We start from the raw sequence: 17,013 nt of genomic DNA, 5'->3' as shown, positions 1-17,013 counted from the left end.
GAGCTCTTGGTAAGAAGATAAGTGTGATCGAAGCATACACCTGCTTTCCTGGAACATGACTATGGTCTAAAACTTATACTATATTGCACCCTCCCCTGCGGATTTCTTACACAGAGAGCCGAGGGCTTTGATTTTTCGGACATAGTTTTCAGGTAATAGCTGCGCTGGACCATTTTTACACAGTCTTTACTGTTATAGTGGTTAGGATAGAGGGGGAAGGGAGGGAGGGAGAAAGAGAGAGAGAGAGAGAGAGAGAGAGAGAGAGAGAGAGAGAGAGAGAGAGAGAGAGAGAGAAACAAGGAAAGTGGAATATTCCACCTTTTTTCTGGCCCTGGAGACCGGAGGGAAAGAGTGATGAGCAGAGGAAGTTAGATACACTACCAGTGTGGCACTTAAGAATGGAGAATAAATCACTTGTAAATGGCAGAAAGGATTTTTTTTGTCTCAATAAGCTCTATTCAACTTTGACCCTAAAAGTACAATGTTTCTAATCTGAGTGGCAGCTTTATGAACAGCGCAATAATAATGTAATTTATTTCTTCAAAAAATTAATTTTGTGATAAAGTGGAACACCTTTTAAGTTACAGTTTTCATCTGTCTGTTGCAACATCCTCGTCGCCAATGTTCTAATGGAAGTATTGTGTCTCTGGAAAGAGTGCCAAGGCAGACTCTGTAAGTACAGCAGCTAAAATCAAGGGGCCTCATTTATGAAAAGTGACGCATCGTTGCGTGAAAACAGCGATGCGTCACTTTTCACTGCGCCCCCCTTGCGACACCAATGATGCGTCATATTTACAGTATGACGCATCATTGTGCAAGGAGTTACAGATACGTCAGTATTTCTGACGTATCGGTAGGCGCAAAAGTGACACATTTCTGGAGTGTGTCAAAAAAGTGATGCAACTCCAGCAATGTGTCCTTTCACATGGGCAAGCCCCATGTGAAAGGGCCTGCGTCAGTCTTATGCCTGCTGTGAGGCAGGCGTAAGAAATTGACGCATTTGAGTCCTAGAAGTGGCGCAGTGAAATCTGGTAGATTTCACTGCGTCACTTCTATGACCTTTTCTTGCGTCAAAACGCCCCCACTGCATACCTGGCGAAGGTATAATGTGGCGCAGGGGTTTACAAAGTGACGCATCTACCTAGATGCGTCACTTTGTAAATTTGGTGCAACAAGGCACATTTTTTACGCTGCTGTTGCGTCACAAAAAACTGGCGGCGTAAAAGTGACGCACGACCTCATAAATGAGGCCCAGGAGGATTATTACAGTAAAATACAATGAAGTAAACGGCAGGTGCCAACACAAGGAGCAGGACCACCCCCTCCACCTCACCCCCTTTCCACCAGATGCCTGTATGCAACATCAAAATTCCAAAGCCACCTCCTGACACCGAAGTTGAGCAGGGAATGCTGGAAACCGCACCAAGGCCAACTGCAATGTGATTTTACGAATACAGGCCACGTCAGTAAACACTTCACATGCTCGTTGTTCATTCACAGCATGCACTAATTGAAATCTAGCCTGCAACAACATTTGTTCATTTGTTTGTTGATTCCGTTGCTTATTTATGCAGTGCAAATTGCAGAATACTCATAGGCGGTGTCTGTGTCCCAGAGCTGCGGTTTCCTTTGAAGCTTTTGGTAATTTGTTAAATGGCTGCCGGTGAATACAGAGATTGCCACCTAAACCTGTCAGTAACTGCCATTTAATGTTCCGCCTTGTTGGTTTTTTTTAGCCTCTAGGCGCTTTGAGATGTACATTGCATTTCATCTCTCTGGGTCGGTGCATGCAGCCTTTTTTCCATTGCATACTTTTGTTGTACACTTTACCCACGTAACTCATGGGCTCGCACTTACCTTGCACCCTTTTTCAGAAGTTGCATTTAAAGGTTTCCGCCTCTTGGGATAGGTGTTTGGCGACGGTCTGGAACATTCTGGGTGCATGAAGGTGGGTTGCTTTTGTGGAAGGTTTGCAGACAGGGCCGGACTGGGAACCAAAACCGGCTCTGGCAAAGTGCTCGGCCGGCCTGCTCATGGGGGGTACGGGGGAGGGGTTGGGGTGCGACCGCGCACTTTGCCAGGGCCGGTTTTTGGACGATTTTGTTATCGGCCTCCACCCTTGCGGCGCACCGGGGGATTGCCCGGTGCCCGCGACTGCCAGTCCGGGCCAGTTTGCAGAGGTCTTTTCTAGAGCTAATTTCCAGAATTGCTCCATCCCCTACATCCGGGTGCTGAACCGCAGTCTCCTGAGCAGGCACTGGTCCTCCCGTCCACCACACCCCTTGGGATACAAACAGGCCCGGACTGGCCATAGCGGGCACCGGGCAATCCCCCGGTGCGCTGCACGGGTGGGGGCCGGTTTTGGGCCCTGGGGGCCATTTTTGCTACAGGGCCCTGTACCAAAATCGGCCGAAAACCGGCCCCGTCAAAGAGCTCGGCGGCACCTCCAACCCCCCTGAGTGGGGAGGGGGTGCCGGCCGAGCACTATGCCAGGGCCGGTTGTGGTTCCCAGTCCGGCCCTGGATACAAATCGTACAAGCTGAGCTAGAAGGCGGAATTACGCTTCCACTCAACCTACCAGGACCAAACTGGGGAATCGAAAGCAGTCCTGGGGAAAATGCTAAAAACAGCCTCGCTTCCTTCGTCTCCTAGCGCAATCTCTCCCTTTTTATCCATCTAGACTCGCTCTCTCCTTCTCTTCATTATCTCTTCTGCCTATATGATTGCTTTCTCTCTACCTTCCTGTTCTCTCTCTTTCTCGCTATCTCTCCCTTGAAGTCTCCCTGTTGTTTCTGCTGCAATTAACCTTGGTGAGCAGGGGAAAGTGACAGAGGCAACAAAAGAGAGAGGAGTTGGCCTACCGGCTAGAGCGGTCAACCTCAAATCTGGGAAACCGGGTTCGAGTCACGGCAAGGATGCGCAACATCCTGTGATTCTGGGCAAATCACTTAATCTCCCCGTGCCTAACAAAAATGAATGTGTCCGCATCTAACACAATTGGTGCTCGTGTAAAGCGATCTGATACCCGATACCTTCCGGCCAAGTTTGCGCTATATAAAACTCTGTAAAATAAAAAAACGACTATCCTAGGCACCAGCCCACTGGGGAAATGCCAGGTGGAACAAATGGCCCGTCCGGCCCTGCACCCCATCATGAGCTGTAAGCAGTTTCCATTTTGCATAAAAAGTTTGTGATGAGAACCCCAATCCCCATAAGTTGCTGTGACTTGGAGTCGGTATTTGACCGCACCAAGACGCCCAGGAGGGACCTAGTAACTCCCCAGATGTTGTTGTGTTGCGCTTTGGGCCTGACCGTTCCACTGCTAGATCTCTGACGGAGCAATGGCAGTGTTTACATCGTGCGGGTGGCAGCCAGTGGTGTGCACCGGATCTCGTTTTTGGGGACTGAGGTTTAGTTTTTATCATTATTCTTTGACCCAGAAAAGAAGAAAGGCAGGAAAGGGAGAAGGAAGGAAGGAGGAAGAGAATGACTGGAAAACAGTGACAAAGGGAGAGTGAATGGATGAAAAAGAACCTGTAAGAGTGAGATAAAGAAACAGGAAGTGTAGGGTGGTGGAAGCAAGAGCATGCCGTGAAATAAAAAAATTGGCAGTCTTGGTAGGGGTCACCCCGACATTCGTCAGCATGTGGGATCCTAAGACAAATGTTTACAAATTAGTCACAGAGGAATAGAGGCAGTGTTTTTCAGAAACTTAAGACAGCTATACACGTCTGTCCTCGATGTCTTGATCGAGTCCTGCATGGTCTCAATCTGTCCTCTCTAGAGGTCAGTCACATCACAAATTTCAAATACCCCACTGCTTTAAAGGATGCACGTTGACTTGTCCAGCTCGGTGTCTGCCTGCTGGGACCTTGAGTCCAGAAAATGTCTGTATCCCGGTCCTGATTTTTGGGACCGGGGGCCTCCTCCTTACCTGAAGGATGGAAGAGAAGTACACCTCTGGCCTTGGGGGAGTGTACCCCCTCTGAGGCAGCGCTAAGAGACGCGCCTTGAAGGACCTGAGTGTGGGTCGCCGGTAGGAGTCTTAGGTCCTGCCCTGATCCAGACCCTGGAGACTATGGTGCATGGCCAACCTAGCCCCCATCTTCTCATAGACCAGCAGGAAGCAGGCAGTGCAGCCTCCTGGGGTCTTTGCAACTTCCTGTGCCCACTGGCTCTACCTGCTGGAGTGGGCCCCAAATACTTCAGATGAAAGCCACTGCAGAACCACTTTACCAGCTTTTGTGTTCAGGCCCATTACAGAGCCGCAGAGCAGCCCCTTGGAAAGAACCACTAGGATGTATTCCTGAAAAACCTGCCACTAAATATTTACCTTATAAGAACTTATCTCCACATTGGCCCTATTTAAGAGAATTGAGGTAATACCATCAATTGGTAATTGTTTTAGGTATCCAATGATCATGGTATGAATGCAATTTTACTTTTAAATGGGAACCAACTTTCATGTTTTCCTACACTTATTGCTATGGAATTCGCGTCAACTTTGTGAGGTCTGGCTACCCAGAGCTTCATCCATGAACAGCAGAATGTCTCTGGGCAGCATTACTGGGACATGTCAACCTTAAGCTTGAGCTGCTGTCTGCCTCCACCTTTGTATTATCCCTCCCAGCGCCCAGAGGCAACATTTTCCCAGTGTGTAGCACTTCACAAAACCTCAATAACATCCTTCTTTACTTGGAGTGTGAAGAGAAGAGAAACGCATGGCTCAGCATCCCTCACTTCCGAGGAAGTAGCTGATGGCTCAGGACTTTCTGCTAGAAACCTTAGCCTATGCGTCTTACAGCTGACTTTTAAATTTGTAAGACGGATTTGTTTACTCAGGCAGCCAATAATGTTTCCTCTTCCACTTATTTTCATCGTGACCAGATATTATAGAGCTCATTTGAGAGATTGTTGTCCTGCTACTTGCCTGCTACACGTGGTAGGGACACTACTTTACATTACGACACCTTTAAAGGTTCCCCTTCGTCCTGTCACCCCAGCAGCCCCCTTCCGCTCCTCTTTGTAAAAGATCTTGAATTGGCCATTTAAAGCCCTCCGCTGTCTTTAGCTAGTCTGTGCAGTATTAATATCCTCACACCTGCATACATAGAAGTGAATTGGTGCCTTTATACATCACCTCTGACCCTGCAGTAAGCCCAATAACTAGTGAGCAGCATCTAGTTACTCGAGCGAGTGAGTGAGTGAGTGTGTGAGTGAGGTGAGTGTGTGAGTGAGGTGAGTTAGTAAGGTGAGTGTGTGAGTGAGTGAGGTGAGTGAGGTGAGTGAGTGAGGTGAGTGAGTGAGTGTGTGAGTGAGGTGAGTGAGGTGAGTGAGTGAGTGTGTGAGTGAGTGAGTGAGTGAGTGAGGTGAGTGAGTGAGTGAGGTGAGTGAGTGAGTGATACCATTCTGGTGTCTTGTCTCCAGCCTTTCAAGGGACTGATTCTAGGAAAAATGTCAAAGTCAAGGGGCCTCATTTATGAGGCTGTGCGTCACTTTTACGCCGCTGGTGCGTCACTTTTTGTGACGCACCAGTGGCGTAAAAAATGCGCCTTGTTGCGCCATATTTACAAAGTGATGCATCTAGGTAGATGCGTCACTTTGTAAACCCCTGCGCCACATTATACCTGCGCCAGGTATAATGTATGCAAGGGGGGCGTTTTGACGCAAGAAAGGGTTGTAGAAGTGACGCAGTGAAATCTATGAGATTTCACTGCGTCACTCCTAGGACTCAAATGCGTCAAAATCTTACGCCTGCCTCACAGCAGGCGTAAGACTGACGCAGGCCCTTTCACACGGGGCTTGCCCCATGTAAAAGGACACATTGCTGGAGTTGCGTCACTTTTGTGACACACTCCAGCAATGCGTCACTTTTGCGCATACAGATATGTCAGAAATGCTGACGTATCTGTACCTCCTTTCCCAATGATGCGTCGTACTGTAAATATGACGCATCATTGGTGTCGCAAGGAAGGCGCAATGAAAAGTGACGCATCGCTGTTTTCACGCAGCGATGCGTCACTTTTCATAAATGAGGCCCCAGGGCTCTCTTGCAGCCACAGACGTGGTCAATGATCACTGAGCGTGAATGAAAGAAGCACCCAAGAAGGGGCCGCTGTGGCCCCAGGGTGCAGTTGAGCCTTGATCTAGATTTGAAGTGCTTTGAAATCAAGAGCTGGAGAGAGACTGGCACTGTTGCTGCTGAGGAGGAGTCTCCAGTAATGTAATGGACAAGTCCATTACACTCATTGAGGGAAGGCCATAGTATGAGTCTACGGCACACTGGAATTTCCCAGCTAAAGAACGTCACAGTCTGTGCAGTGATGCCTATCCAGTTTAGCATTGCAAAAGGGATTATCTGTCTTTGTTGACATTGCAGAATATGTTGCCTTTCTTGGTTTGCTGGGTCTGGTGCTCAGTGGACTAATGTGTCCACTGCAGGGGCCTGTGTTCGACCTCACGGTCACAGGTTCAAATCCCAGGGGTCCACTCAGCCTTTCATCCATCTGAGGTCGATAAAACGAGTACCATTGAGTTGGGTAACAATGAACATCTGTTACTCAGCACCAAGATGCCTACGGGGGAACGTGCGCTTCACAAATACACGTTATGTTATGTTGGTTGGCATTGTGGAAGAAATTGGCTGTTCGGAAGAGGCTGCCATGTGACGTCTGGTGTTGGGGATGCCTCGTGCTGGAGTGGTTGCAAAGTGGAGTTGCAAGGAGATGCAAACGCTAAATCGGTTCCGCCCACAGGACACCAACTGGAAGAGCACCTTCAGGCTCACTTCATGGGGAATAGGACTGCTATGGCACCACTTGGGGGTAGCACTCATAGTAGACAGAAACCAGGCGCTGATTTCAAGGTAGTTGGAGCCTTTTCTGTCCCTGAGATTCGGATCAGGAGGCCAGTCAACTAGCCCCTGGAGTCACTCTGGTGGTCCTAGGATCAAGGTGCAAGTTCAGTACTTTTGACTCAGGCAGTAGCACAGCAGGGCAGCAGAATAGCAGTTCTTCTTGCAGAGCAGCCCATCATTCCTTCTAAGGTCATTCAGAGGTCCAGAGGTGTACTTAAGTGTTGGCTCTGAGGGTCTATTAGTTATACCTGGTGCCCACTTCAAAGTAGGAGACATTTCTAGAGGCTTTCACCCAGAGGTGCTGCCTACCTGCCCTGGCCTCAGCTTGTCTGGGGTCACAAAAGACTAGTGTCAAACCTTTTGCGAGTATGCTCAGCCAGAGGCTTTGTGATTTGCAAGTGTGGTAGGTCACAGCTCCTCCTGCTCATCAAGTCAGAGAAGCACCATCCTGCAAACACCTATACCACCTTTGTCTCACTATCTGGGAGCAATACATAAATACCAACTGCCAGCTACACTTAGTCAGGTGACCCAGGATACAGGCTGCAGGCACCAAATGAGTAAGATTAAAAAATGCCAACTTTCAAAAAGTGGCATTTTCAGAAATTAGATTAAAAATCGATTTTACCATTAAAGAGGGTTATAAATTGCACATTTTTAGACACCAAACTCAACATTCTCACTTGTTCCAATTGAAAGTGAACATTTATTGAATTTAATAAGAAAAGTCAATGTTCTCCTACTAGAAAGGTAGGCCTTGCAGTAGTAAAAAACAAAATGTAATAGTTTTTTACTACCAGGACACGTAAGAGTTACACGTACATATCCAACTTTTTAAATACACTGCACCTTGCCCTCTGGGCTGTTTAAGACCTACCATAGTGGCGACTTATAGGTATTCAAAAGGACGATTTAGCCCTGGCAAAAGGTTTAGTTTGGCAGGTTAAAATGGCCGTTTCAACTGCAAACACAGGCTGCAGTAGCAAGCGAGAGACATGTTTAAAAAGGCTACTTACGTGGGTGGCACAATCAGTACTGCAGGCTCACGAGTAGCATTTAATTTACAGGCCATGGGTACCTGAAGTACCACTTTACTAGGTACTTGAAAGTACACTAAATGTGCCAATTGGGTGTAAGTAAATTTAGCAAAGTTTAAGGGAGGGAGCAGAAGCACTGTAGCACTGATCAGCAGTGGTGATCAGTGGCCAGCAGTGGTAAGCAGTGTGGAGTCCTGAAGCCAGCAGAAACCAAGTCAGCAAAACAGGAGGATGTAAGACAAAAAGTTGGGGGAAACCGCGCCAAGGGTGTCAGGTCCAACACAGCAACACAGACTGACTGACGTCATTGAGTTACTTCATTCTGCCCTTCAATAGAAGCCATCTGTCACTAATTCTACATGTTTTCCAAAGTGCTAACCCACCTCTGTGAACTGGACAGAGACTGCAAAGCTGGCACAGACCATCTCAGTCACAGAACATAATTAATCAACCTACAGGCTGTCCTCAGGCTTGGCATAGCAGGCTCATGTAGTCAGCACTTCTGAGCTCTTACGGGCAGCAGGGATAAGCTGGTGTGCCAGGGCCAAAAAAGAAACAAGCACAAGCTATCATCTCTGCTGGAAGCTTGGAGGGAAGGAATGGTAATGAAATAGGGTTCTCGACGGATGTCCCTTTGTCGAAGGGCGTTTCTATTGTGGCACCATAGAAAATAAGATATAAGCTTTATTTCCCTGATGTCTTCCAGGTTGGATCATGGATGCAAAAGTCACTGCACATGGCTTCATGGTTTGAGAGCCTGCAGGAAGGTGAGGGGCGAGGAAGGAAAAGATTTATCCGGCTCAGGTTAAATATGTCTCCCACTGCTTTCCACATAATTTAAGATAGAAATCATCTATTGTCCTAGGTGAATTTGGAAAATACAGATATGGAATCTTCTTTTGAGTGTCTCTCAATCCTGCCAATTATGATGCACACAGATCCTTGCTGGACACTGTTTCATAGAATCCATCTCTAAGTAACCCTCAGTCCACTCTAGTCCAGTATGACTCATCTCTAACACAGGACTGATCAACAGACCTCTGTGACACTGGCCAGTGAGAACCCAGGAACCGTAAAGAGCGGCATGGTTCCAGAAGTCCTTGAGCACCATGGTGACAACGCGCTATACAAAAACACTTTACATAACCTAGCAAGATGGTAGCACTGCATACTGGCACAATAAGAGATAAAAAATATAAGGACTATATTTAGTAGTATTTGTGTTTTTTTTATTCTTCTGACATGAATTCTATATTAGTGTATATATTCTCTGTAGTATTCTTGCATCCTATTTATGCTTTGCATATTATCTCCTTCTCTACCCCAGCTTGTGGAATGTTGGATCTATGATGTGTTGTAGAATGTTGGGGCTCTGTGGGCTGGAGATGACAGTTATCATTGGGCTGAGCATCAAGCTAGATGTTCCTGGTGGGGCGTTATTACCATCTTAACTACTTTATTACAAATAAACATCTTTACATCTTCATCTGTGTGGACATCATCACTACATTCTCCTATATTTTTTAATTATTTATTGATTACTTTGTCTTGATGTATTGCATTTTATCATAAGTGTATGAATTCTTACTTTTAAAAATAATAAAGATATTGAACAAAAAAATGTATATATACATAAGGACTATTTTCTCTAGTTCTACAATTCAATTGTTTTTTAAGGTGAGTGCATTGTTTTATATTGTGCATTAGGCCTCTAAACCCTACAGACATCCCCTGCTTCCTCCCATTGATTGGTCCCCTGGTGAGGCGGCTCCACTGCTCAGTGACACGTCATAGGTTTGAGTATGCGCTGGTGGCGGAGGGTATGGTGCCAGCAGCTATCTTCGATGGCGGCCATCTTTTGTCCTATTCAAGTGGCTCTGTCTCCTTGGCCAGCTGGAGCCAAGGTGAGATAAAGCATCTTACATTGGCACACAGGAAGGAGAAGTGACTTGAGAAAGAAAACACTTCACCCAATAAAAACTTAAGAACCATGAGAACACCGACCGACTCTGCCCTGGGACAGGAAATCTAATATCCCTATCGGTCACTCAGTCATTATTGTTGGGTGATTTGCAAACACTCCCTTGTTTATCAGCCCTGGTTTGTGAGCAAGGCAGTGTGGGTCAAAGTGAATAGAAAAGGTCAGACTTTCAATTTGGCCTCTAAAACAGACTTTCCATCAAAGTCAGAGCAAAGTTCAAGTTAATCACCATGACCCATAAAGCCCCTATAGACTGTCCCCCGACCACATGAAAGCCAAGGGTACCTTTTACCAGCCCTGAGAGCGCCTCAGTCTGGCTGTAAAAGCCTACAGAGCCATGTCCAAAGTGAGAAGGGCAGAACCAAGAGGAGGAGCTTTCAACGCCACAATTGTAGGGCTCTGAAGGACCTGGCAGAAGAAGAAACACACATGCATGCACACACACACACACACACACACATGCGTGTACACACACACATGCATGAACACAAACACACACAGACCGCATACACACACACACATACAAATTCAAAAAGTAAACGAGGGGCCCATAGTGGAGATTTTGGGACACAAGTACACAGGGCAGACATAAGTCAAGGAATCAAGAGGAACTAGTCTGAGGGTACGTGATATCGAAACTGTATGATTTTTGTAATAAAAAGAAAAAAGCTTTTTCCTTTTTCTAAAGCCCTCACCACCAACCTAGTTGGTGGCATGCTTCATCATCGGACCCACCTGGTGACACAGAGTGTGTACCGGGTGTGCTACAACGCCTGATTTACAGCGGAGCAGGTATATTTACTGAGTGTGCAGTGAGATGATGTGAAAGTGAAGTTAAAAACTGTCCAGTGGTCCCATTACCCAGAGGGTAAATTTTAATGTTTGGGCCTCTGGCAGTGGATGTGCATGGAGTGGTAATTAAGAACTCCTACATCCAAAAACGGTCTACATGTTTCAGCCAGGCCTTAAATGTGTACTGCCTTTCCTCAGGACCTAGAAATATGTATGAAGTTTGAGATCTAAACCAGACTTATGTGTTAGATCAAAAGTGTGTTGCATGCACTAAGGTGCACTATGTGTAAGAGGGGAGTTCCCTCTTAAGGCATTCCTGTAATTCAAAAACATAAAACAAAACAAACAAACAAACATACAGATGTCGTTTGCAGCACTCAGCTGCCTTTGGCTAGGTTTGCACTGTACAAATACTGCCTACATGCATATATGAGTCAGTAATCATTATTGTTAATTAGGAGATCTTGTATAGCGCTCAGCTACCCACACAGGGTCTCCCGGTGCTCCAGCGACAGATATGGTCTAGCCAGATCCTGCCGACTCAAAACATCCAGGTCTTTAATTGTTTTTCTGAAAGTGGTCAGCGAGGTGCAGTTTCTCAGCTGTCTTGGTAAGGCATTGCAGAGCTTTGGAGCCAGGTATGAAAAGGACCGCCTTCCAATGTGTGTCCGTTTAGCCCTGGAAACAGAGCACCGCGAAAGGTCACTGGAAGGTAAGGGGCGAACCGGCGGATATGGTTGCACCAGTTCCAGGAGATAGCGGTCATCAAGCTCTGCTCTTGCACTGTGCACGTAGCACAGGGCTTTGAACTGAATCCGTTTCGCTACTTTGAGCCAATGAAGCTTGCGGTGGGGAGATGAAACCGATACATTTTTTCGGAAGACTGTAAAACCTCCTGGTAGCCGAATTGTGAACCACTTGCAAATATCTAATCTGCACTTTATCTGCACCCAAATAATAATGCTGTCACCTGACATGCATGGAGTGTCCTCTACCAAAACCACCAACTGGGATCACAACAAGGCCCAGTGAAAGAAAGGGCACTGTTCAAAGGAATCCAAGAGCGTTCAGCAGGCCCACTGGTTTCAGGCTGGTATCTACTGATTACTGGATCTGAGTTTCTACATAATATCCCAGTAGACCTGAGCTGGTTCAGGCTGGTACCCACCAATTACTGGATCTGAATATCTACATAATATCCCAGTAGACCTGGGCAGAACTCACAGAGTTTTACTCTGCGGAATTCTGCAGAGTTACAAAAAACTATGCAATTCTGCGAATTAGCAGCGATAGGCATGTCGCGCTGCCTGTGCTGTGATTTAGCACCAGGAGCTCGTTCCACTTTGAAAAATCAGTACGAACGACACCACACAGTGCGCCAGAGCGCACAGGTTCTTGAATTGAACTTGCTGCTGTTCGCAGAGACGTTTTAAGGCATGGTCAAATTGGGCTCTGATCCAGGGTCCCTGCCTTTCAGGGACACCCTGATAGAGCCAGCTCTGCTATGGAGAGGCTTGCCCTGATGAACTTGAATAATTCTTCAACAGCTTATTTTGAATACTGTTTCTCTTTTATTTATTGTTGATGTGAGTGATGTGTGAAAGTCTATTACACATATTTTGCAGAGCAAAGTTGTGTTTGTTTCATGCAACATCCATAAAAAAGTTTTTTAGATCAAAACATGACCTCACATATGAGCATTGGGAGGGTGTCACAGAGATTATTTGTAGTAATATTAGTTAGCTGCTGCTGTGTTACAATTTTAAAAACATGCATCACTATCCATGAATATTAGGTGTATTCACTTTAGAATTTGGATGAGCGAGCCTGTGAACTGTCCGTGACCTGGCCACGGAAGGCATAAGGGCCCAGAAACTGGATCATAAATTCAAAACTGTTCTGAACGAGGGCACCCAAAATGCAATCGGCCCAGGCTCCCAAAATCCTTAAAATGTCCCCGTCTGCTCGAGTAGATTTTCTAAAATGCCAAAATGTAGGATGAGTGCATCTAAGCTAACCCTGGGCTTAAACTCAGCTCCGCCAACGGAGTGTGCAGAGATTTGCCCACTCCGTGCTCTTCTGGGAACGCGGAGTATAGGGCAAAACTCCGACTCCGCAGCGGAGCGGAGTTTAACAGCCCACCCCCGCTGCAATAGGCTCCCAACCTCCACCCCCGCTCAAGATGTACGTCCCGCATAGGAGAGAGACGAGGAGGGCAGCCCGGGGACGCCACAGTACAGGTAAGTGTGTTTTTATTTAATTTTAAATTAATGTGTAACTGTTTTTATTAGAGGGGTGGAGGTGGGTGGCGGAACGGAGCGGAGTTCCACTGAGTTTTTCCCCAATTCCGTGGACCTCTGCGAAGTCTCCCTACGCCAGCTCCGCCCGGGGTTAATCTGATCAACGCCAATGACCAGAACAAAAGCAGCTGTTTGTTTGCGGTGCTTGTGTTTTTTAGCTGTTTTTTGGGACAAAATGTGTTTTCCCTAAAATATAGCTGCAAATATCGTTTTTGCATTTCACACAATTACTAGTAACTTGAAAGAATTTTCCTGTAATGTTCTGTAATTTCACAAATGCAAATTATGCTAATTTACGACACCCATATTTAATGTTATTTATTTAATTTTGTTTGCAGGGTCCTTTAAGTAGTACTACACTTCACAGTCCCTTTAGTACTCCTGTTTAATTCGAGTTCACATTGTCTTCAGTTCAGTAATTTGACATCTGTTCATAGCACATAGTCAGGACTTCAGTTGGTAGTTCCTTCATTATTCCAGTCCTCATTTCCATTCGTCTTGTAGGTCATGAATGATGTATAATAGGGGTTTGTAGTCACACCTAGATATAGAGCAAGTAGAGTTCTAATTGGAATACCATTTAAAGGATATTTGATGTGTTTATGCATTCACACAATTACATATCGCAAAAGACTTTTACATTCCCTTAATGGGTATTTATGAAAACGTGTGACCTTGAATACATATCAGAGTGTAGAGCTGCTGAAATAAATGTATACACTTAGAAGACTGCGGCACACATCATTTTTGAAAGGTTCAAACAACAATTGCCAATGCAGTGTGCTAATTAGAGGAAATTCAGAATCCGTCAGTATACAGCAGTTGACGTTTCGACCCCATGCGTCATAAAGTGAACGGGGGTCATCTTCAGGACTCAAGGCTGGAGCCATTTATAAAAGCTAGCAATCAAATGTGAAATGAGACAATAAAAAGATACAATGAAAATACAAGGGACCTTATTCAAGGCCGCACATGTTCATATTGTCCAATAATGAACTGTAAACATCTCTTTCGGCATATAATTATGTCCGTCCATTAGCAAAGCAAATATTCTTTACATTATTTTCAACGTGGAATACTGCCCTTACTATTCTCTGCATGTCATGTGACTGATGGGGTCCAGTCATGATATCAAGACAGTGTGCCACCGTCAATAATGACATGTGCAAGCGCCAATAATGACACGTGTAGAGAGCATTGAAATTATGCCTGCCCTCACATCAATCATTTTAATGACCATTACACAGTTCTACTTTCAACAAGCACTACATACTAAGAGTGAAGGCCACATAAGGCAGTATTTCCTCTCTTGGCAAGTGACAGGCCAGATGTCTTCAAGTCACCTCTTGCTCTGGAGCCATTTCTGATAGCGTCCCCAACATCTGCATCTGTCCGGGCCTGAAGAAGGCCTCCTGGCCGGTGTAACATTAGCAGCCAGGACAAATGCAGTAGACACATCCGCATCATCTGATGATGGAAGGCTACAGAGTGCCAAGGAGGCAGGCATTTCTGATGAGGACCTATTAAACATGGGAGAGGGCACCCTGAGGAATATTCATGGTGGAGCTGGAGAGCAGTGCATGCTGGGTAGTGGAGGGGATGTGGGTTTGGATCCATCAGAGGACAGCCATGTGCTTGAGGGACAACCTGGGCAAATGCACAAACCACACTCAGGTCTGCGGTGAGGAACATGACACTGAAGCACATGTTAGGTGAGTACGGGACACCTGTGAGATCATAGGGGCATATGTAGGTAGGTGTTTGCGATTCGGAAACGCGGAAATTCGAATTTCCGCGTTTCCGAATCGCAAACGGTGTTTTGGTATGTAGGTGCACATTAGCAAAATAAGGAATCGCAAAAATTGCGATTCCTTATTTTGCTCAAGCATTTAAGGAATCGCAATTTTGCGATTCCTTAAATGCTATGTAGGAGTGAATTTTAAAATGCGATTTTGGCTTAAGGAATCGCAAAATACCACCTACTCCAAGTAGATGGTATTTTGCGATTCCCTTTCTAAATGCATTTTTTTTTAAATTCAAAGTGCATGTGGCGCACAGACATGCCCTTAGGGCATGTGTGTGCGCCACATGTACTTAGAGGCACTTTCCAGGGGTGCAACAGGTGGCCTTTGGACACCCTGGCACCCTTGGAATTGCGATTCTCAAATTGCGATTTTCTCATAGAAAATCGCAATTTGAGAATGTATCCCCATTCATTCCTATGGGCCTCTTAGCCCATAGGAATGAATGGGACACTCATTCCTTAATTGTGATTCGCAATTTGCTAATCGCAATTAAGGAATGTTAGAGATTCGCAAAAAAATTGCGAATTTTTACCTACATTCCATTTTGCTATTCTCAAATAGCGATTCCTTAAAAATCGCTATTTGGGAATCGCAAAATAGAAATGACCTACATATGCCCCATAATCTCTTATTGGTGGCCAGGTGATTGGAGCCAGGCTTGAACCAACCAATAGGGAGCTTGCAGCATGAAGGTAGAATCTAGTAGCTTGTCCTAGGGGATTACCAGAATTGGGAAGGGAAGAGGTGCAGCAGGAGGGGGCATCCTTGCACTGACGTCAGAGCATCACTGAGCACCAATGAGAGGGAGCTCTGTTGGATGAAAATGACAGCGAGGGCCACACACAGCTGATGAAATGGCAATGGAATTGCAAAGGCGGAGTCCAGAAGAGCTAAAGGAGGTAGGTTATGCTTTACACCAGCAGCCTGTTGTGTAAACGCCACATTCATGCATATATACAAGCGATTGTGGCCCAGTCTCTTCATCAAGATGATTAAATCATCTCTAGCCGGATGCTGCTTTCTGTTGCCCTGTGGCAAGGAACCTCTCCGGTGAATGTGCACTTTATAAAACCATGTAACATAACATAATATCAAGAGGCATGTCTCACAAGCAGAATATTGACGGCTGATGCCTGTCAGTCAAAACTCTCTCCTTCCCGCTGGGAGTCTGTAAAATAGGTTTTTCTCGGTAACACATCCTGGGAGGTGCTTGCTTCCCCAGTGTAGCCATATGTCCATACTTTCTTCATCCCCTCCTCTGTGCATTCTGTTACAGGTGCGAACTCTTTCCACCATCCATAACTGCTCACACAGTAGTTCTTCTGGTGGAATGTCTGCTCCCATGTGTCCTTCACCTGACCCTACTCTCTTTTCCATGTTTGGATCGCGCATGAAATTGCGGCTGCCCGCGGCCCCCACAGGGGGCCGCCCTGAAAGGGCGGCCCTTTAGTGCCATTTGGGCACTAACACACCCCTCATTAGTGTTTGGAATCCAGTTAGGAGTACTCTCGTGGTGGCGCGATACGTGCGTCACTTCCATTTGTGTTGCAGGCGGAGTTACAGGGCGATCTGGAAGCAGACGGGTACAGTAAGGTTACCTCTGCGTGGCACAATAGTGGTGCCAGAGCCAAAGACCAGGAGCCTCAGGACAGGGTCCTGGAAAACCGCGACGGCACCCCGTTAGTCCATCGGGCGGTTGGGGGCCTGACTAACTGGGGTTTGTCCTGCTACGCTCCTCCCTGAAAAGGTCGTGGGTAATAAGGGGCCAATGTGTCACGTGATCCGGAGGAGGATCACCAAGGGGTGTAGCATTGACTGGGTGACCCACAGTGCTGGCTCATCAGGTGGGCGGGGCAGCATAGGTTGGTACAGCTGCCTGCCCTTGGATCACCCATAAGATAACCCACCATATTGCATACTTTTTTATGGTATAAACCTGCAGCAATATTTTCCCATAACAAAAGTTGTCTTGTGTATTAATTTATTCACGAATGCTCAGACTGTGGCTGGGGGAAGTTGCCAATAATGGAACTAACCTGTCTGTATCACACCAATGTCTGTATCCCCGGGACTGCTACTGTCCTGCTCAGACCCCTAACACTTCTGGAATGCTAGTGCTATGGTGTTGCCTCACAGCGCCTTGCCCCGTTGTTGTGGTGGCCTTGGGACTCGGGAGGTGTTGACAGTGGGGGTCCAGGACTGGACGTCGTTTAGCTATTGCAGTATTGAGTCGCATGAAGCA

This window comes from Lissotriton helveticus, chromosome 9, assembly GCF_964261635.1.
Source record: "Lissotriton helveticus chromosome 9, aLisHel1.1, whole genome shotgun sequence".
NCBI classification, from domain to species: domain Eukaryota; kingdom Metazoa; phylum Chordata; class Amphibia; order Caudata; family Salamandridae; genus Lissotriton; species Lissotriton helveticus.
This window is presented reverse-complemented; position numbering follows the sequence as displayed.